The sequence below is a fragment of the Sapajus apella genome, unplaced genomic scaffold (assembly GCF_009761245.1).
Source record: "Sapajus apella isolate SASKATOON/1434 unplaced genomic scaffold, GSC_monkey_1.0 scaffold2, whole genome shotgun sequence".
Lineage (NCBI taxonomy): Eukaryota > Metazoa > Chordata > Mammalia > Primates > Cebidae > Sapajus > Sapajus apella.
The window spans coordinates 6,105,071-6,126,368 of record NW_022436942.1 but is presented as its reverse complement, the minus strand read 5'-3'; the positions used below and the strand labels follow the sequence as shown (position 1 = coordinate 6,126,368).

The window sequence follows — 21,298 nt, the reverse complement described above, 5'->3', positions numbered from 1 at the left end:
CATTTTTGTTTTTTAAGGGCTGAGCTCCTTTCTGGAGTGTTTGGAAACAAGAGCTCAAAGTACAAACGTTATAACTGGATAATTTTTCATAGTGCATACCCTAAACCCTGGATTACATAATCATCATCCTATTCAGGAAAGCAGAATGGGAAATTACATTTCATATAACCAAGACACTGAGACCCTCATATATTCTGTCAAGAGAAGTTTTTTTAAATTTATGTATTTATTTTTGCAGTGGCACAATCTTGGCTCGCTGCAATCTCGCCTCCAAGGTTCAAGTGATTCTCCTGCCTCAGCCTGCCTAGTAGCTGGGATTACAGGTATGCGCCACTATACCTGGCTAATTTTATATTTTTAGTGGAGATGGGGTTTTCAGTATGTTAGTCAAGCTGGTCTCAAACTCCTGATCTTGGGTGATCTGCCCACTTCGGCCTCCCAAGGTTGCTGGAATTACAGACTGAGCTGCTATGCCTAGTCTGGAGGAGTTTTAAAAAGACCTTTTTCCTTGTTTCCTTGAGACTGTGTTCTGATACAGTGGCTGGGGAGCTTACCTGTTCCTGCAGTTTCCAAAGGGAGATGAATTGTTTTTTTAAAAGCACAGTGTATCCATAGTGGGCATCCATAGTGGGCCTAAAAGGCATTTACTGTTCCTATGTATAAGGAGCCAGAACCATCCTTGTAAAATTTTTTTTAACAAATGGTTTCTGCTAATATTAGTACTACCATTATTTCTATCACTATTATTACTATTACTATGAATTACTACTTCTACTGCAGCTGCTACTTAACATTTATAGAGTGTTTACTATAACTGTTCTACAATTTTCTTGAATATTAACTCTTAGTCCTCACAAACATCCTCTGAGGCAGGGACTATCATTGGGGAAACTGAGGCACAGTAAGTGGCAGGGCTGTGATTCAAATACAAGCAGTTTGACTCCCAAGTCTATGCTTTTAGTGAAAAAAGCCTAAGACTTTGAGTTTGGAGATCCAGGTTCCAACCTGAATCCTTTACCTAAGTAGCTATGTAACCCTATAAATGCCCCCATTTCTCTGAGCCTTTGATATTTCAACTGAAAAGTGAGAGTAAGAACTATTAAATACCTTTGGTTCCCATGTGACATGGTAAATTAAAAACAAAGTTAGAAGGTTGCTCCAGCTGTTATTGCATCTCTCAGATAATGTTGGGTGGAATTTAAGTTATAACCCAAAGCTGTATTTTGAAATCTCTCCTTCATTTTCTTGTCCACACCTCTCCCCTGCTGCTGGTGTTTCAGAGCAATGCATGCTCTCATCCCCTCTTGAATCTGCCTCCAGCTGGTCTCTGCACTCTGGTATGAGGCATTTATCTTTTTTCCTCTCCACTTCACCCTTTCCCAGATCACTCTCTGCCCCTAGTCACTCTCTATACGTTCTCACAATTATTTTTCACAAAAAAGCTAGGATACTTCTTATGGATGGGAGAGGGGAAGAAGCGAAGGGCACAGGAGTCAGCTTCCTGAGCAGTCGGGCATTGGAGGTAGGCAGTCATGTAGAGGGTAAATGAAGGAATTAAGGAAGGAATAGCATTCAGTCTTAAAAGTAAGGATCAGGCTTATTTATTTATTTATGTATAAGTGCTTTATTGAGATAAAATTCACATATCCCAAAAAAATTCAGACTTTCAAGTGCACAATTTAGTGCTTTTTAAAAAAGTCTTCCCTGAGCTGTGTAATGGTTGCCAATATCAAATTTTAGAACATCTCATTGATACAGACATATCTGGTGAGGGCTCCACCTTCAAGCCTGGACCCATGGCCCTAAATGAGAACGGGAATTCCTGTTTTCATGCCCGAATGTTGCCTTTTCGAAGACCACTCTGGCCTACCCTGCCCCTTTCCTGTGCCCATAAGAACCCCAAACTCCAGACTCCACGAGCAGAAGCCTGGCAGAGCAGCAGAGTGGCATGGCAGAAAAGGAGAGAAGAGGAGCAGCTGAAAATTGAAGAGGCAGCTGCATGGTTGGAGAGTTTAGCCAGGGACAGCCAAACTGCGGGGGAAGATTATCTTCCCACTCCATCCCCTTTCCAGCTCCCCATCTGGCTGAGAGCCACCTCTATCACTCAGTAAATCCTCCACATTCACCATCCTTCAAGTCTGTGTTACCTGATTCTTCCTGGATGCCAGACAAGAACCTGGGTACCAAGAGGGCAGGGTATATGTCTTCCTGACTCTTCGCTGAGCTGGCCAACACTTAGCCATCTGCAGATGGCAAATGCTGAAACAACATTGTTTGTAAACCATACCCTCTGGGGTTCCAGAGGTTGCAGGCAACCACTAGATGCTGCTGTGGGCTGGTATGGGGTTTGTTCCTGCCGGTGCCTAAAGGCACTCACCCAGGCTCCTGCACCTACTCATCTGTGTGCTCCTGTTCCTTCAAGGGGCTTGAGCTCAGTGGCCAAGCAAAATGAGCCACTCCCCATCACAAGTCTCACTAGGGGGTTAGGGATCTCTCCCATCTCATCATTATTTCAAAAATAAATTCCCCCTCTGTCTCCTTTGTCCCAATAGCTGGAAACTAGTAAGCTACTTTTTGTTTCTGTACATTTGCCCATTTTTGACACTTCATACAAATAGAATCATATAATATGTGTCCTTTGTGTCAGACTTCTTTCACTGAGCATATTGATGTTTTTATATTTCATCCAGGTTGTAGCAGGTATCAGTACTTCATTCCATTTTAATGGCCAAATAATTTTCTACTGTGTGGATGTACTTTGTTTCATCTATCCATTCCTTAGTTGATGGGCATTTGGGTTGTTTCTGTTTTTGTGCTATTATGAATAATGCTGCTATAAACATTCATATACATGATTTTGTGTAGACCTAGGTTCTTTTTTAATTTTCTGGTGCATATACACCTGGGAATAGGATTTCTGGATTATATGGCAACTCTATGCTAAACATTTTGAGGAAATGCTAAACTGCTTTCCAAAGTGGCTGCACCATGTAACGATCCTACTTTATATGTAATTAAAAGCAAGCAAACAAACAAAAAGCTGTAATTAACAAAATTACTGTAGACTACCTAATTTTGGCACATTGTAACTATGGAAGCTACAGGTTCTTTTAGGGTCAGGCTTTATTATACACCTTCAATAGGTATGCTTTCTTCCTTGCTCTGTGACAAACTAGATTAGGGTGACAACGGTGTGATCAGCAGTTAGAACCAGACTGGACTGTCATCTTCTTGAGGGTAGGAATACATTCTTCCTCGTTGCTGTAACTACAGAGTAGAGTACAGTGTTGGCAGATAACAGGCACTCTATAAACATCTGAGAGAATAAATGAAGGAAGACATAAACTCAGAGATGGTCCTGCTAAATTTGAATTTTCATCCAAACAACTGACCTTTCCATTTCATGAAGTGAGCTATTTAGCAACATTCTCTAGCATATGGATTATCTCTGTCTGTGGCATCCATTCTTCTTCCATCTGTTGAGGAATTTCATCTCCTTTCAAAGTCACATGAGGAGGCCTTGGTATATACTCTGCACATGGCACACATGGTATTTTATTTTAAAAGGATGTAACAGTATCACCTAGATTTGGCAAACATCATAAAAAAACTTAATTTGGCGATCACTGCCTGGATTTTTTTCCCCCTTTGATATAATACATTTAATAGATAATATTAATTCAGGTCCCTAACACACATAAAACCTAGCAGTATTCAGTATCTGATGTGTTTGCTTTTATTCTGAAAGAATCTGAAGGGATTTGACATTTTGTTTCATTCATTCACAGTCTGTTTTTTCATATCTAATGAACATGCTCTACAACAATGGCCCTCAGATCTCCACCATCTGCAGGGGACCGCACGCAGATCATAGGCTAAGAACAACACCACATCAGTATTGAATAAAAAAGTGAAACTTCAAAGGCAGAGCTGGCTATGAGGTCTATGCTGTCAGGACCTCGTAGCTAGTTCCTCCTGTTTATTATTTTTTGTTTGATTGAATGATAATGTAGTATGTCATTCCATGGTCCATGACCTGTGGTCAATTCCCTATGGAGGAACCAGATTGGGGAATATTTTTGTGAGCACATTTGTTCTAGTAGGGAAATAATAAAAACAAGAAGGGTGGGCACAAAAGATGTCTGAGGAGAGGGAACAAAGTCCTTTATTATTGAGGAAGATGATCTTGGAGTCTCAGCCAAGAGTCTTTTTATCTGGATGGTGATAATGATAATGATTCTCTCTGTAAATAACGTAGGCAAAAGACAGATTTTTGTTGGTTTGTTTCTCTCTTTATAGTCAATTGCACTCTATTTTCCCTCGTCATGTGGCAGGCATGCCTGACTCACCCCCACGCTGCCACAATTAGAACACATTTGTACCTCTGATAACCCAGGCATCAACTTTTTAAAATGTTGAGCTAGTGAATTAGGTCTTAATGGAAAATTTTTCTCCTAATATAGGACCTCTCTGGGCCATGAATAATTAATGTCAATTTATACCTCAAGGGATGTCTCTGAGGAATCAATATAGTGAATTAACATCCTCCAAACCCTTAACAACAAAATCTTTTTTAGGTATAATGAAGCCTTTGGAAGGCCTATACTCTCTTTAAAAGAAAATCTTAAATATAAGTAACATTAGTTTTGTTTATCCTGTATTTTACATTTTATTACATATTTCTAAAAGCTAGAATCTGCACCAAGGTGGCCCAGGCTGTGATGGACCTATAAATGGAAGGATTAGGAAGTTATAGCTCTTACTACCATGGACAGGGGCTCTGGTGACGCAGAGAGAACAAAATTAAAAGATGCCAGGATAAATATTCCAAAACAAATCCTCTTTTTGTGCCACCTCCGTCGCCCTATTCTTAAGAAAGAGATGAAGAAAGCTGTTCTTGAAAGATATGGCTTCGTGTCAGAAGGATGCCCAAGTTCTTGGTGATGACAATGATAATGCTATGGCACCCACTTTTATTTTCAAGAGAGCCTTATCTTTATATCTCAAACTTGAAATCATGTCTGATCGTGGCTCTTGCCTGTTTCATGGCATATTAGACAGGGATGGGGACTACAGTGACGATCCCCATTCTGACATCCCTAAATTTCCCATTGGTTCCAGTCCCTTTGCATCAACTCCAACCCCGCCAGCTCTGGCTGACCCCTCCTTTTCCTGCAATCTCATCCATCATGGGAGCTGTCAATTGGGTGCCTTTGAGGCCCAGGGCTTGCAGAAGATGTTCTGAGGGCAATGTCCATCTGTCATATATTATTACCAGTTTTCCTAAATAAACCCTGTAGTTAGGGAGGAGCAATTCTGGCCTAGGGGAAGATACAGAAAATGAGAAAAGAGCTAAAGATTTCTAGCAAGCCAGATTTTCTTTGCTGAAGTTTCTACCTACTCTTATTGTCATCCTTCATTCTGAAAAGGCGAAAAAAAAAAAAAAAAGAAATGCATCCTGTGCTAAGCTGGAGATGAAAAGACAGGGTTCTTGCCTGCCTTTAAGAAACTTTCTGCCTAGAGTGAGGAGGCAGGCTTGAGAACAAATTAATCCGCTCCATTGTTAGAGGAGCTTTAAGGGAACCACAGGCTGGGGATAGTGGGGCACAAAGGAGAGTGTCAGAGAGGCTTTTCCGAGAAGGTGCTTAATTGTGTCTTCAAAAATGAGCCGATGCCCGCTGGGTAGACAAGGGGGCGGGGGCATTCCCAGCCGAGAGCAGGAGCAGTGAGGGCAAGCATTGGGGAGTGGAAGGGGCTCAGTCCTGGGTCTTGGCAGAGCCTAATTACCTGCTTCCTCCTTGAGCCTGAAGTCAGGACTTGAAGCTGGAAAAACTCTCAGGCCAGAGGCAGATTTCTTTGCAGGCCTCAAAGTAATCTGTAGCCACCCAAACCTTCAAATCTCTCTGGGAGGTAGTGGCTCCTATGGTTAAAGAGATCCTTTTCAGGAAATGAGCTTTTGATAACTCCTATCCTGCCTTGCCTTCAGTTCAGACAGGCTCAGGTAGCTGCCTTCTTCAATCGGCTGCACTTGAACATGCTCACAGTCACTGTACTGCAGCCAGTGCCCCTCTCATGCTAGCCTACCTGGGATTAATACATTTGCATGTCTGTTTTCTGGAACATCGATAAGTAGCTGAACGGAACCTTCCACTTCAAACTTCTTTAAAAATCGTGACGTGGTTTCATAAGGTATAAACCCCAATGGACACAGTTCTATGGTATCTTAGTTGGTTCAGGCCCTTATAACAAAATACCCTAGACCCGGTGGCTTATAAATCACATAAATTTGTTTCTCACAGTTCTGGAGGCTGGGAAGTGCAAGATCAAAACTCTGGCCAATTCAGTGTCTGGTGGGGGTTCATAGATGGCATGATACTGGTCCACAGATGGCACGTTTTTGGTGTTTCCTCACCTGGTAGAAGGGAAAAGGCAGCTTTCTAAGGCCTCTTTTATAAAGGCACTCATCCCAATCACGAGTGCTCCACCCTCATGACCTAATCACCTCCTACAGGTGTTACCTTTAACATCATCACATTGGTGATTAGCTGTTAACATATGAAATTTTGGATGATACAAAAGTTCAGACCATAGCATATAGTTAAAACTTCTGCTAGAATTGATGCTTGCCATGTTGGATAGCCCACATCTGCATAATAGTGGGACTTCCCCCTCTTTCTTCAGAATACTGTCTCCTTGTTCCTGAGAGTTTCCACAGGAGGCCACAGACCTTCTTATGCAACTGCCTGCCGGCTTCATTGCCACATGAATCCACTCCCTCCCCAGGCTGTCCTCCTTTCCCTGAGACCATGGGTTCTCAAGGCAAGCTGACTGCACTCAGTCTTGGCTCCAGCATGTACCAGCCGTATGGCCTATGCAAGTTACTTAACCATGAAACCTGGAACAACATGCTGATTTTGAAGATACAACGAAATAATATTTATAAGACAGCTAGCATGATACCTAACATAGAATAGAGCTTGCTAGATGTTAGGTACTCTTTTTACCACTGTTGACACTGTTACTGCCACAACCCCATCCACTGCCTGCCAAGTTGTTAGGTGAAATCCCTTTCTTGCTGTATGGGCCAATGTCCATGTCCGGGGAGCAGTCTCTGAAGGTTTCCCATGTGCTGTTCTCAGGGTAGCAGCATGTTTGTTTTCATGTCTGACAATGAGTCAAATCCATACACGTATTTGTACCCTGGACCTAAAGTAACCTGGCTTCTCAGAATTCTACCAAGTGACCCAAGCTCGAATAGCTTCTGGCCTTCACTTCTCTAACCAAAGGTTCTTAAACTCATTTTATAGGCTCTTATCTTCCATTTTCCTGGTTTTTCTTCGTAACTAAATCTCCTCTTATTTTTTTAAGGTAGGAAACCAGAGTTCCCATGCATATGAGAAAAAAAGAGAAATATATAGAGAGAATTGGGATTTGGGTGTGGGAGAAGGATGTGGAGGGAGTGGGATTTGATTTAAACAAACAGTTGACAACCAAAAATGCAGTAGGATTGATGGTTCTATTATTAGGACAACTATTTGGCACTGTTTCTCTCTCTCTCTCTCAACCAGATTCTTAGAACAGAGACTTCTCACCTTTTGGAATTAAAATAAACAATTATTATGAACAATACTGTGAGCTTGCTGGCTGGGTGTGATAGATCATGCCTATAATCCCAGCACTTGGGAGGCTGGGTAGGGAGGATGGCTTGAGGCCAGGAGTTCAAGGCCAGCCAGGGCAACATAGTGAGATCCCATCTCTACAAAAAGTTTAAAAACTAGTCAGGCATTGTATCACATACTCTAGTCCTAGGTACTGGGGAGGTGGAGGGGAAGGATTGCCTGAGCACAGGGGTTCAAGGCTGCAGTGAGTCATGATCATACCACTGCAACCCAGCCTGGGGGACACAAGGAGAACTTGTCTCAAACAAACAAACAAAATATTGTATGCTTGCAATCTAAACTTTTTTTTTTTGAGACTTATATGAAAATTCCTTCCATCCTTGTTTAACATTTTGGCCAGTCACATGTGGCACCTAGAGAGGTAAAAGCTGGGAGTTGAGAATAAGATTATGGAATGGGTGTCCTTGGACCTTGTAGATATGATTGATGGACTTGGTACTGTATTATGACTCCAGTTTGAGAGGATGACATGACTTAGGGCAATAGGCTCAAAAGCTATGTATGGAAAGACAGTTTATAGGTGATTTATTTATCACATGGTGAACTGTTAGATCCAGGCAACCTGTATTGACTCTTAAAAGTGATTGAGGTAAAACCAATAAATGACTTATCCAATAGTTGTTATGATCCTTGCTTTTACCATTTTATTTCTTTAATTTTATGAATTTACATTTTAAGAAGTTTCTTCTCTTAGAGAAACAAAACAAATAAGGTTAAGTTTCCAAAAAAGGTGAGACTTAGCCAGCAATCTCAGCTGTAGACAGAGACAAGAACCAAGGCTGTTTCATACCCTTATAAGAATAATTGCAAAGATAGTCTTTGGCTGTTAAATATGTAAATGGCACAACCATTTTGGAAAACAGTTTGGCAGTGTCTTAAAAAGTTACACATGCACTTATGACCTAACCATTTTAGTCCTAGGATATTTACCCGGGAGAAATAAAAGTCTAGGTCCACACAAAGACTTGCACATGAATGTTTACTGCTGCTTTATTTGTAATAGCTCCAAACTGGAAACAACCCAAATCTCCATAAGCAGATGAATGGGTAAACAAATCATGTTATACAATGGAATACTACTCAGCAATTAAAAGGAATGAGCTATTGACAACAACCAACAATGAAGATTAATTTCAAAATAATTGCATTGAGTGAATGATGCCAGACTTCCCCCAAGCCCTCAAAAAAAGCAATACTGTGCGATTCCACGTATATAAAATCTAAGAAAATGTAAACTAATCTATAGTGACAGAAAGCAGATCAGTGGTTGCCTGAGGATAATGGGAGGGTGGAGGTTGGAAACCGGAGGAGTGAGAGAGAGGGATTGTAAAGGAGCATGATAAAATTTTGGGGGTGATGGATACGTTCATAATTTTGATTGTGATGATGGCTCTATGAGTGTAGGCATATGTCAAAACCCATCAAATTATACCCTTTAAAATGCAAAATTTATTGTATGCCAATTATGCCTCAATAAAGCTATAAAGATTCTTAACAAAAATAATTATTTTTTAAACTCAATATTTCTACATTTCAAAGCTATCTATCAGCAAAAGTCATTCTGCTGGCTCTTTTAATTTGTAAGGGGACCCTAAAACCTTAACCTTTATCAGCATGCCCCATGCTTACCACATTAAAAACTGTCTTCTTCACTGTAATAATGATGACAGTTAATATTCATTGGGCACTTTCTGCTGAATGAGAATATGTCAGTACTTTATCTTGTATTATCTCATCTAGTACTCAAAAAACCTTCCTGGTGTAGGTACTGCTTATATCTCTATTTTGTAGAACAAGAAACTGAGAGGCCAGGTAATAAAGTCCAACACAAGGACTAAGGGTAGAGAGTCTGGATTCAAAACCATATACAGTCCTACTTCTGGATTCTTTGCCTTTCACTAATAGGACATAAATACAAACTCACTTGGCAGAGGCAATGAATTAGTGCAGAAACAAGGTCTTGTTGCTGTAACCCTGTAGCTCTTTCCCATGCTCTTTGGCTTCCTGGCTCTTTATAATGCTAATTCTTTGTTTGAGCTTTTAAGTCCCCACAGCAAACCCTCCCTGCTTGTTTTCTAGATTCCCTACTGCCCTGGTTATTTTTCTAGATGCTGAGCTAGTTGCCTTTATGGTCTTCAGTGCCTGCTCAATGCAGAGTTTTGTCTGATTACTTACTCTCAGCTTTGAATAGTGACCGCTGTCAGATTCTTCAGGTACAAGAAATCTTTGGAGCAGGAAGGGATGGATCCAGTTTAAGGTCAGAGCATGTGTCAAAGTCCCTTCAAGGAATAAAGGGATAAGGCAGACAGACAAAATAAGAGAAAGGCTAGGGCAGGAGGCTGGCAAACACTCAGGTAGAATCCATAATGAGAGTCAGAGTGGTAAGTCTAGCCTTGGCTGGAAAGCCTGCATAGGAAGAAGGCATTGTGAGCCCTGCTGCATGCTGGGCTATAGAACAGGCAGGTAGAGAAAGCAGGGTTGATAGGGCAGCCTCTAAGAAGCTTCTGAAATGCCCTGCAAGACACAGGCTGTCCTACCATGCATTGAGGAACTGAGGGCTCCTGGCCCTGGGGCCAGCTTTGCCTGGGTTGACAGGGATGGCCAGAAGGCCCTACAAAATATGGCTTCATAGTCTTTTTGCAGTTCTTCCAGTCTCCCAGAACATTTTGGACTCCCTCTCTCTTTTTAATAAGTGGGAGAAAAAAAGAAAGATGAAAGATGACAATAAAAACCATATGGCGGCCTCTTCTCTGGCTGAAATCCTTTGATCTTTTCTCCAAACACAAGGAAGCACCCTTCCCACTCTGAAATGTTTCCCGACCTCTAGAAGAACAAATGTCCCAGGTAAATTTAATACCATGGTTCATTTCTTCATTCATTTGTTCAAACACTAACTGAGTACTCACTACATGCAAGGATCTATGCCAGGAACTGAAGGTACCAGGAAAAATTTCCAGTCAGCCTGTACAGTCGAGGAAGGGAGATGATTACAAGAGGGTGATACTATGCACAAGAACTTAGGAGCTTTAAGAGGGGACGCTTAAGGAAAGAGTAGGAGGGAGGGGGAAAAAGTGGTAGATGCTCTAAAAGGCTTCCTGGAGGAGGTGATAACAGATACCGAGAGGAGAGCCATTTTTAGTTTTCTTACCAACTTAAAAGCTGAGACTCTAATATCTCCACTTCTGCCAGGATTGTTTTCTGGAAGCCCTTACGTGTATCTACTTTTTTTAAAAAAGGACAAACCACAAAACAATATGATTTAAACAGAAAGAAGACCCAAAAGGTTTTGAAACATAGATTTAGAGTGGTTTCATAAGAGCAATCAACATAGAGAACTCGTGATTCAAGGAACTGGAATGTCTTCAAGAGTCAATATGCTCAAGTATGAATGGGTAAATTAACAGCTTTAGGGAAACTGGGTGTGTTCATTCATTTATTCATTCTTTTTTTTTTTCATTCGATAAATAAACATGCTCTTTTCCAGGCATAGTAGTAGACACTGAGGATTCAGAAATGAAAAATTTGTTTAGCAGGTAGACCATAAACATTTATTTATCTATAGTTTGGTTTTATGGAAGATATTTACCTTCTGCCACAATGGTCCCTGCATTATTGTCAAAATCAGTCTATTTTTCTAGGTTGTTCTAACCCAGCATAATTCTTCTTGGTTATTTCTAAAATATCACATGCTAACAGAAGGACCTTGACATGTAGACATCTATTTTCTAAATGTTTGTGAAGAAGCGGTAAAAATAAATAAGATCTGACGGACAAAGGGCAAATTTGTAAATGTTGCTGCTGCTTAGTAACCTTATATAATTCAGGATTTACTATATTTTTGTGCACATAAAATAATCACTTTTTAAAATGTTTTAACTAATTCTGGAAATCTTCAAATAAGCCGGTTTTACAGAAATAGATGCCTTTTTCTGAAAATATATTTTACCTTTCAATTTAAAAGAGTATATCCTTTTCATTGTTTGACTTAGGAAGCTGTGCTGCCAGTTTTATAAGATGGTGAGTCTGGTCTTGATGCTCTATGCTAATCCAATCTACATCAGGCTGGAAGCTTATCTTGACAGGAAAACTTGGAGCAGGCCTTGTGGAATGATTTTGGCATGACACACTGGAGTGGAAAATATTCGCAGGCTGCAGCAAAGTCTGACTTGGGCTGCTGTAGGAAAGGCAGCAACTGGCTGGGAGACAATTAGTGTGGGAAAGTCCTGGGCTCCTTTCTGAGAGGCCTGGAGGACGATACTGTACACTGAGAGGGGGAAGGATTGCGGAATCATGTGTGTTTTCATGAGAATTGAGAGGAATCGTAGCTACGCATGCCAAGTTAGAAAAAGAACACTACCACTGAGTGCTTCCATCATGGTCTTTCTGATCCAAAACCCTTCATGTGCAAAAATAAGGTGCCAACTGAAGAAAAAATACTTCAGGGGTTTTAGAAGAGGAAGGCTAGAAAAACCCTCAGGCACAGGTGTAACTAACTTCTCATTGTGCGTATGTCAAACCCCAAACAGGATAGGAAACGATCCCTCCATTTGTTTTGGAAAGGTTTAGAGTCTATTATTCTGGCAAAAATGTAACTGCTTTTTTCTATGCATGGGCTTGTTTGGTTAGAAATTGTATCTTTTTTGGGGGGCAGGGGAGCGCAGGGTGCTTAGTTTTGCCTTTAATATACTTGCAAGCTCTTTGAGCACTGTCATGGACAAATTTGGCAATGCAGATTTCTAGGACTAAAGACAATGGTGGTTTACCTATTATGGCTCAAAGTTAAAGAAAATAAAAATGCTGGAGATTTTGTAACAACCCCTTGTGTTGCTAGCCCTGGGGAAAAATGCAGAACTGGAGACCTAGCACTGGATCCATAAGCCTAGGGTAAAAGTGAAATCCGATGAAGGCAAAGTGGCGAATATGATTTTACACTTTCCACCTTCCCCAAATAGAGAAACTGTGTAATAAAAGAATGTTTGCACGTTGAAATCAGGTCGACCCCACAGAGATTGGTCCTATGAGTAAGCCATGGAATGTGTAAAATTCAAGAAGGCTGGAGAAGTTCCCTTCATCACACAACTTACGGGAGGAAACTGCCTCATGCGCAGGAGTATGAGAAGAGGAGCTATAGTTACCTTGCCTTGCAATTTATGGGACAGGGTTTGCATGATCCAGAAAGAGTAGAAATATAATGCAGTTTTCAATTCCTTAAAAGCAAAGAGCATGCATTTGTCTCCATGTCTAGTACAGTGTCTGGCACAGAGTAAGTGGTTGTTGTTACATTGAATTAGGTTAACTTTCTGGGCACTACTGGGGATGTCAGATATTGAGATGGGCATCACACTTGGAAACCAAGAAGGGCAGAAACTGTGTGAGTGTCGACCATTTCCCAGAAGGTAAGCAAAGAGCCCAGTGGGGTAACTGGAGCTAGAAGGCAATCCTGAGATGGTGGTGGTGCATGCTGGCCAGCAGGGACAGTGGCTTCCAAAGAGGGCACTTCCAGGGCAGCCTAAGTGGGAGGAGCCGAAATCTAGGGATTGCCTGGACAGGTAGCTCAGGAATGGTCAGCAGCATGTGTTGAAAATGCATATTAGTGTATTCATACTAACAGCTCCAACACTGGGCTAAGTTACAATTCAGAGGCAGCTCAACCCAGCTCTAAACTCTGCCTTTAAGCCTTCATCTGATCCCACAGAAACCTCATAAAACTCTGTCAGCATAAGAATTACTTCAGATTTTCCCTTCAACATCCTTCTCAGATCCCCATTCTATCATTGTCCTGAGTTCTATCCGGAAGAGTCATGTCTGCACTCTTTTTATAGACCTCGTTCCTTTGAGTGGAGCGTCGGACAGGTCTCAACCTGTGGGTTGAATTTCTGTAACGAACTTTGTCATCTTATGCCTATGGTCAATACAAACAATAGATTCATGAATATACCCAGTATATATTTCCTGGCTAGATCTCAGTTTCTACTACTTATATTAAGAACTCCTTTATTCAGGAAAGACTGATTGGACAAATTGGTTGGAGCCACAGCCTAGATGGGTAACTTAGAAAAGCAGATATTTAGGGGAACTGGGGAGTCTGTACCTCTCTTTAACCATGGTACAGATACATTTATTTTATTTACTTTATTCTTATAGGTCTGTTGCTAGCCCCTTGGAAATTGGTGTTATTATTTTGTTTTTCTTTATTATTAACCATGAAAGCTTTGGGAATGGTCTTTCTTCTTTTACTACTTAGGGCAACTCCCTCTCCTTCCCCTTCAACTCCTCCCATTTTTCTGAAAGTGATATATCTCTTACTAAGAAAATTCAAATATAAGAAGGGGAATTCATTTCAGCCTAGTGTAGCCTAAGGACATAACTTAGAAAACAATATAACCATAAAAAATCACCAAGAAAGTTAAGTTTCTAAGTGATTCGTTGTAATGTAATAAGATGCTTTGAGGGCTGTTTTTATTTTCTATTGATGCTGTGACAAATTATCCAGAAAGTAGTAGTTTTCTTACATTTATGAAGGTCGGACGACCTACAATGAAGGTGTTGGCAGGTCTGCATTCCTTCTAGATGAAAGCTGAAGAGACAAATCCATTTCTTTTATTTTAACCTGTTATTTTAAGTTCGGGGCACATGTACAGGTTTGTTACATAGGCAAACTTGTGTCATGGGGGTTTGTCCCACAGATTATTTCATCATCCAGGTATTAAGCCTAGTACCCACTAGATATTTTTCCTGATTTTCTCCCTCCTTTCACCCTCTACTCTCTGATAGGCATCAGTGTGTGTGGCTCCCCTGTATGTGCCCACAGTTCTCATCATTTAGCTCCCCCTTATAAGTGAGAACATGCAGTATTTGGTTTTCTGTTACTGCATTAGTTTGCCAAGGATAATGGCCTGCAGCTCCATTCATGTTCATGCAAAGGACATTATATTATTCTTTTTTTATGGCTGCTTAGTATTCCATGGTGCATATGTACCACATTTTGTTTATCCAGTCTATCATTGATGGGCATTTAGATTGTTTCCACGTTTTTGCTATTGTGAATAGTGCAGCAATGAACATAACACATGCATATGTCTTTATAATAAAGTGATTTATATTCCTTTTAGTATCTACCCAGTAATGGGATTGCTGGGTCAAATGGTCTGTCTTTAGGTCTCTGAGGAATTTCCAAACTGTCTTCCACAATGTTTGAACTAATTTACGTTTGCACCAACAGTGTATAAGTGTTCCTTTTTTTTTTTCACAACCTTGCTAACATCTGTTATTTTTTTTAACTGTATAACAACAGCCATTCTGACTGTTGTGAGAAGGTATGTCATTATGGTTTTGATTTGCATTTCTCTAATGATCAGTGATGTTGAGCTTTTTTGCATATGATTGTTGGCCGCATGTATGTCTTGTTTTGAAAGTATCTGTTAATGTCATTTGCCCACTTTTTAATGGGGTTATCTGTTTTACTGTTGTAAATTTGTTAATGTTCCTTCTAGATGTTGGATGTTATACCTTTGTCAGATGAAAAGTTTGCAAATTTTTTTTCCTATTCTTAGGTTGTCTGTTTACTCTGTTGATAGTTTCTTATGCTGTGCAGAAGCTCTTTAGTTTAATTAGATACCATTTGTCAGTTTTTGCTTTTGTTGCAATTGCTTTTGGAATCTTTGTCATGAAATCTTTGCCCATGCCTATGTCCTGAATGGTATCACCTAGACCATTTTCCAGGGTTTTTATAGTTTTGGGTTTCACATTTAAGTAATCCATCTTGAGCTAACTTTTGTATATGGTGTAAGGAAGGGGTTCAGTTTTAATCTTCTACATATGGCTAGCCAATTATTCCAGCAGTATTTATTGAATAGGGAATCCTTTCCCTTTGCTCATTGTTTGTTTTTGTCCTTTCCCCATTGTTTGTTTTTGTCAGGTTGCCCAAAGCAATTTATAGATTCACCCTATTGAACTGCCACTGAGATTCTTCACAGAACTAGAAAAAACTATTTTAAAATTCATATGAACCCTCAAAAAGAGCCCAAATAGCTAAGCAATTCTAAGAAAAAATGAAAAACAAAAAGCAAAGCTGGAGGCGTCATTCTATCTGACTTCGAACTATACTATAAGGCTATGGTAACCAACACAGCATGGTAATGGTACAAAAACAGACACATAGACCAATAGAACAGAATAGAGAGCCCAGAAATAAGACTGCACACCTACAACTATCTGATCTTTGAGAAGAATCCATTTCTTTGTAGTTTCTAGCTTCTTGAGGCCATCTGTATTCTTCAGCTTTGGCCAGCAGTGTAGCATCTTCAAATCTAAGTCTTTCTCTCTTTCTCTCTCTGTGTCTCTGAACTTGCTTCTGTCATCATATCTCCTCCTGTGACTCTGACTCTCTTGCTTCCCTCTTTTCCTTATAAGGACTCTTATGATTACATTGGGCCCACCCAGATAATTCAAGATAATCCTCCTATCTCAAGATTCTTAAATTAATCATATTGTAATATTGTGGTTCAGGGGTTCAGGGTGCCCTCAGCTCCCCTGAGAGGATGTTTCTCCAGGTTTGTGGTCTCCTGCCCTCTCAAGAATGAGAGGGGACCACAGTGCAGTGTGCAGTAAATGCTGGACTCAAAATAAATAAATAAATCACTTGTAGAAAGTGATTTATTTAAAGAGAGAGAGAAACAGTAGAAGGAGAGAGAAAGAAACAGCTAACTTTCACACTGCGTGAGAGAATCCAGAGAAGAGGGAATCTGGGAGAGGAAAGCAGCTTCCACACTGAGTGGAAGGGAATAGAGAGAGATGGAGTTCAGGATGGGAAGACAGGCTTCCATGAGAGAGTGTGGAAGGGGACTCCAGAGGGAAAATCCAGGACAGAGGAAGACGGCTTCCATGAAGGGAGTGTTCATGGAAGAGGACCCAAACATGGAGTCCAAAGGGGTGTGGAAGAAGGGGACTTTTAACCTGGGAGGAACCCCCACCCTCTCTAAGACCCCAGGCCAATGAAAGGAGTTCCTTAGAACTTCAGCTGGAGTGATTGACTCTTAGTTTCTTCCCATGCCTGTGAAATTCAAACATAAATTGTTAAATCTCCTGGATGGAGAGAGATGGGAGGGGGGCATGGCACTGGGAAGTTTTTGTCCTTAAAACTACGCCCCCTTGTGGACCCGGAAAGAGAACATATTCCCTTATTCCTCTGAACAGGAAAAGAACACATTCCCTCTGAACAAGAAAGAACCCATTCCCTCATTCCTGAACAGGAAAAAAACATATTCCCTCATTCCTGAAAAAAAGAACACGTTCCCTCATCCCTCTGAACAGGAAAGCCCAACTTTTGTTGGAATATGGGAGTCGATCCTCTTTAACTACTTCCTGCTGAAATGGGGTGTAGAAGGGGCCCTGCAGTTGAGGTTTCCTCCAGAGGGGAGACTTTCAGGGGTGCAGGCTGATCCTGAGGTCCACGATAGAGTTCATGAGCCAAGGACATCTGGGGTTTCAGCAGCAGGATTATTTGGGACCTTACGGTTCTATAAGAAATGAATGTGACAAGGTGGTTAAAGATGAGAGACCCAGAGACCAACAAACACAGAATGGTTATAAACAAGCCTATGTGAGAGCAGAGCCAGGACAGTCAGTTGTTAAACAAGCTTCACAATACTGTTTCTTGAAGGTTTTTAGCCGTGTTTGATTCCTGAGTTCTATGTTCAAAATAATACTTGACAGGTCTACAAAATAGCAGCACTTTTCCTAGAAAGAGACAGGTTCCTTTCCCATTATGAAAAGGATAATTGGAGTTCGAGAGATAGCAAAGTTGAGGGTTTTAGCCCTGTTAATGCCAGGATATAAATCAGACTGATGAGCGGTTGCTTCCCTGAGGATCTTGTTGGAAGAGCAGATGTAGATCTTCTAAGGGCTCACAGGTGGATGAAGGGTCATCTCCTGGAACTTCAGGCTGCGGAGCGGAGGGTCTATGACTTTCCTCAGGACGTGTCCAAGGCTTTAGCCGAGTGTGATGAATCCATGAGTTAATTCGCATTACCTTAATTGCCGTTGGAGTAGACAGAATAACTGAAAATGGTCCTTCCCAAGGTGGACCTAGAGAGGGAGAGTCTGAGGGGAGGACTTAACAAGCACCAAGTCTCCAGGGCAGGAGAGAAATACTGAGAAGGCCATGTCAGTGTCCAGGAGAAGATTGACTTCCTGGACTTCTATGGTCAGCTTTACCTGGGGCTCTGTGAGGGTGATGGCTCGCGCTGGCACTTGCTCCAGGCACCCTCAGTCCTGCCATTGGACTGAGGTCAGACACCTCAGGTCCTGACAACCTTCATTCCCTGGGGCAGTGTGCTTTCCAGTGATTCCCTTGGCACAGTGGGCGTGGACGAGATGGTGGTCCATTCTTGGGGGACAATTTCTTATAAAACGTCCATTCAGACTGCACTGGCAACAAGATCTGCTAGACTGGCGGCTAACCCAAGGCTTTCCCTCATTTGAGCCCATAGGGTCTGCTTGCCTGAAGGCCGTGACTCAGGCTGATCTCTCCTGTTCTTTTCAGCCTGTTCCTTCTGGTCTCTATTATAAAACACTGAGGTTGCCTGGTTCAGTAATGATTCTAGACTCTGCTCTGGCCCCAAGGCCAGTTTCTGGAGCTTCTGCCTGATACCTGCTGCTGACTGAGTAATAAACTTGTCCTTTAGTATTAACTGATCCTCTATGAAGTCTGGTGACAGGGGAGTGTACTTTCTTAAGGCCTCCTGCAGTAGCTCAAGGGAAGCTGTTGGGTTTCTTCTCTTCCCTTTGGGGGCTAGCTTTTCCACCTGGCAGAGGGCAGTTGGCCACGCTGTTTGGCAGAGAAAAATAAGCCACTTCTTCCTTAAAGACTGTGTGCTAAATTGGTCCCAATTTTCCAGTATACATTTTAATGGGGACTTGAGCTTGGGAATAGAAGCACCCATCTGAAATCGAACGCAAGGGATGCCCGCATCCTTGTGTTAAATAAATTACAGCCGCTTAGACCTGAGGCATTCCCCAAGTACAATGTGTACTGAAATGAAACATCTTTCAGTCAGTACCCTGAAATTTCGTGTGCCCAAGATGCGTGATCGATCTTATCAGAGGGCCTCCCATGTACTGGATTTGAATCACGAACTACCAGCGTCATAGGACCACTCTCACTGCCTGCAGAACCTCCAGTGACTACCAGAGGCATGGAGCCAGAGGAGCTATTGGGCTGGGTAGTCACATACCAACGAGCGCCGACAAGGCCAGTGAGTCTCAGGAGATGGGTACCAATATTTCCCAGCACAAGTCCAATTTACACAGGCCAATTTATAAAACCGCCCCAGAAGGGTAAACTTCTAGGGAGGGGCCATTAGAGCACACAACTCAAAGAAGGCAGGCCAGGCACAGCTGAGGCAGAACAAAACCCTCAGGATCTGGGCTTCCTCTCTCCTAACCCATTCTCCATTGTAGGAAAATGCCTTTAGGGATGGGAGAGCTGCCATTAACTATCTGGGCCCCGGAACTGGTTTAACTATAATCTCCTAGATGGAAAAGTTCTGCGTAGAGGGAGAGCCAATCCTAAGCAAAACAAATTATACAGCAAACACAAAGTCCCATAGCCTTCAGCTTCTGAATTTCCCCATGAGGTTTCACTAATTCAACACTGGCTCCATCAGGGATTTAGGCCAGCAACCTTGCAGCTACAGGTCCTATGCCTTAACCCCTTTACCATTTTAGTCACTAGTATTAAAGAAAGGCAGAAAGCTTTCTTAAGCTGTATTTTGAATGAGAATGCTGCACCCTGAGGCTGTGTGGCCTGCCTAAATGCCGGGTGGAGCTAACAGCCAGCCGCTGCTTCTTTTTTTCACCTGGCGCACCCATAGAAGAAACTGCTTGCTGTTTTGGGTTTAAAAGCCTCGTTTACAGCTGCTGCTGGGCCAGCTTTGAGTTCCCCTACCCCGGCGGCTTTTGGTCGCCATGTTGACCCCACCAGAACCTCGTGCGCAGCTGGGCCACTTCCCAAGCTGCTGCCCACATAGGGACCCGCGGCCGGCAGGTGAACGCCCTGGGGAAGCCTTTTTTACACTGCTGCCTGGGACGGGGGAGCTCGGGGGAGGCCTGCCAGAACCATGCACCAGGCTGCCACGCTCCCAGGTTCCCGGCAGGCTCGGGCTGTACCTCCCCCCTCCCGGCTGTTTTCTCCAGCCAGTCTTCGGCTTGCTGCACAGCGGAGCTGCGCGAGGTCCCCGTTCCCCTTCCCGGGGCTGGGCTGTTCCCAGTCAGCGAGGAGCAAAAGGCCCTGGGGGCAGTGCTTGCCTGCTCCGCCCACAGGCTCCCACAAGTTTTGGTCCCAGAGATAATATCCAACGGATAGAGAAGGAGACGGAAAGCAGAGAGAGATCTTGAAGGTAAAAAAACTGCGCTTTTAATTCTTGCTGGGCCACGTCCGCTGAAGAGGGGCTGGGTCGTACCTCCCAGGTGGCGCCGCTCAGGTTCCCGGCAGCCCTGCCTTGCTGTGGCCGCTTCAGGTGTTCTGAAAGAGACAGGACAGAATGGGGCCAGTTGTACAATTTTGAAGTCTTCTTTTCCAGCTGTACCCCTTTTCTGCTGTACCCCTTTCTGGTGTACCCCTCTCCTGGCTGGCTCACCAGAATGTAATATTGTGGTTCAGGGGTTCAGGATGCCCTCAGCTCCCCTGAGAGGACGTTCCTCCAGGTTCTTGGTCTCCTGCCCTCTCAAGAATGAGAGAGGGGACCACAGGGCAGTGCGCAGTAAATGTCGGACTCAAAAGTGTTTGTAGAAAGTGATTTATTTAGAGAGAGAAACAGCTGACTCTCATGCTGAGTCAGATAATCCAGTAAGATGGAATCCAGGAGAGGAAAGCAGCTTCCCCACTGAGTGGAAGGGACTAGAAAGAGATGGAGTTTAGGGGAGGGGAAGACAGGCTTCCATGAGAGAGTGTGGAAGGGGACTCCAGAGGGGAAATCCAGGACAGAGGAAGACGGCCTCCATGAAGGGAGTGTTCATGGAAGGGGACCCAAACATGGAGTCTGAAGGGGTTTGGGAAAAGGGAACTTTTAACCTGGAAAGAACCCCCACCTTCTTTAAGACCCCAGGCCAATGAAAGGAGTTCCTTAGAACTTCAGCTGGAGTGATTGACTCTTAGTTTCTTTCCGTGCCATGAAATTTAAACATAAACCATTAAATCTCCTGGATGGAGAGAGATGGGAGGGGGACATGGCACTGGGAAGTTCTTGCCCTTAAAACTACGCCATCTTGTGGACCCGGAAAGAGAACACATTCCCTCAATATCTGTAAAGTTTCTTCTGCCATTCAAGATAGCATATTCACAGGTTCTTGGGATTGAAATATGGGCATCTCTCTTGGTCCATTTGGGCTGTTATAACAAAATACCTGAGACTAGATAATTTATAAACAGAAATTTATTCCCCACAGTTCTGAAGGCTGGGAAGGCCACATTAAAGTGCCAGCAGATTTGGTGTCTAGTGAGGACTTTCTGCTTCGTAGATGGTGTCTTTTTGCTACATCCTGACATGGTGAAGGGCAAAAGGGGCAGACACATTTCCTCAGGCTTCTTTGATGGGGCATTAATCCCATTCAGGAGAGCT

At 42.6% G+C, this 21,298-nt stretch overlaps 1 long non-coding RNA gene across 1 annotated transcript; it reads left to right on the top strand.

Moving 5' to 3' along the window:
* The first annotated feature begins 687 nt into the window (after window positions 1-687).
* On the top strand, window positions 688-20,476 carry LOC116556634. Its single transcript, XR_004271105.1, has 3 exons — window positions 688-703; window positions 933-934; window positions 20,321-20,476. It is a non-coding gene; the product is annotated as an uncharacterized LOC116556634 (long non-coding RNA).
* The last annotated feature ends 822 nt before the right edge of the window (window positions 20,477-21,298 follow it).